The sequence below is a fragment of the Oxyura jamaicensis genome, chromosome 5, assembly GCF_011077185.1.
Source record: "Oxyura jamaicensis isolate SHBP4307 breed ruddy duck chromosome 5, BPBGC_Ojam_1.0, whole genome shotgun sequence".
In the NCBI taxonomy this organism is placed as follows: Eukaryota; Metazoa; Chordata; class Aves; order Anseriformes; family Anatidae; genus Oxyura; species Oxyura jamaicensis.
This window is the reverse complement of record NC_048897.1, coordinates 40,448,476-40,448,708: the sequence shown is the minus strand read 5'-3', so window position 1 is coordinate 40,448,708 and position 233 is coordinate 40,448,476. Positions and strand designations below refer to the sequence as shown.

Sequence of the window (233 nt, the reverse complement as noted above, 5' to 3'; positions counted from 1 at the left end):
CCTGCTGCGGCTGAGGGACCAGCTGATCGCCTGCCCCCGGCTGCCACCCACTTCATTTTCAATACCCGGCCTCCTTATGTAAAAAGTTACAGCCATAATTAGCGTCTCATCCAGGGAACTCTTCTCTGATACGCGAACACTTGAAAAAAATAATCTGGGCATTTATTACGGATGTATTTTTCCGGTCATGGCTTGATTTTGTTATTTGTTTTTGATTATGGATGAGAAAAGTG

The 233-nt window shown here is 44.6% G+C and overlaps 1 protein-coding gene across 2 annotated transcripts in view; it reads left to right on the top strand.

Annotated features, from left to right (window-relative positions):
* Positions 1-233, top strand: part of ATG2B (autophagy related 2B) — a 43,694-nt gene that overhangs the window by 320 nt on the left and 43,141 nt on the right. The window lies entirely within an intron of this gene.